Source organism: Acomys minous, assembly GCF_964271855.1.
Source record: "Acomys minous genome assembly, chromosome: 19".
NCBI classification, from domain to species: domain Eukaryota; kingdom Metazoa; phylum Chordata; class Mammalia; order Rodentia; family Muridae; genus Acomys; species Acomys minous.
The window spans coordinates 62,230,196-62,230,921 of NC_140499.1; positions in this window are offsets into that span (position 1 = coordinate 62,230,196).

Below are 726 nucleotides of genomic sequence, written 5' to 3' on the forward strand. Positions count from 1 at the left end.
TATAAGGGAGGCGCCCCTGTCAGGCCAAAGGTAGGAAGCCCTGAGATTGCGCGAGCTGGCAGCCAGCAGATGGGAGGTAGCTCCGAGGCAGAGCACTCCCCTAGGCCCTGATATCCCTAGCACCGCCAAATTTAAGTGGTTTGGGTGTGTTTCGTGTAATTGTTGTTTTGAGACAGGGTCTCACTATGTAGCTCTGACAGGCCTGGAGCTCTCAGAGAGCCTAGTGCTAGGATTAAAGGCGTGCTCCTCCACTCCCAACTCAAAACTGAAATTGGGTTTTGTTGGGTTTTGTTGTGCTTGTTTGTTTAAAAGAATCATCCTTGTTGAGTGTGTTGGGTCACTGGCTGTACTCCCTTGGCTGAAGTCAAGGCCACTCTGGTCTACCTAGAAAGCTACAGGGCTACATGGAGGGACCTTGTCTTAAGGGGTTAAAAGGGAGGGAGGGAGGGAGGAGAAAGGAGTCAGAGCAGTGGAAACCAAGCCACTCCAGAAGCTCCCGGGCCCTACCCCTCAGGATGATAGGAGCCCCCCACCCCGCCGAGTAGAGAATCCTTCCAGCGGCCAGTGTGCAACGCCCTCTGGCGGCCGCTTTAAGGAACTACTTAGCTAGAGGCCCTAGGGTGAGAAGGCGAGTTTGGAGGAGGAAGAGCCGCCTGTTCTTTTTTTTTTTTTTTTAAGATTTATTTATTTATTATGTATACAGCATTCTGCCTGCACGCCAGAAGA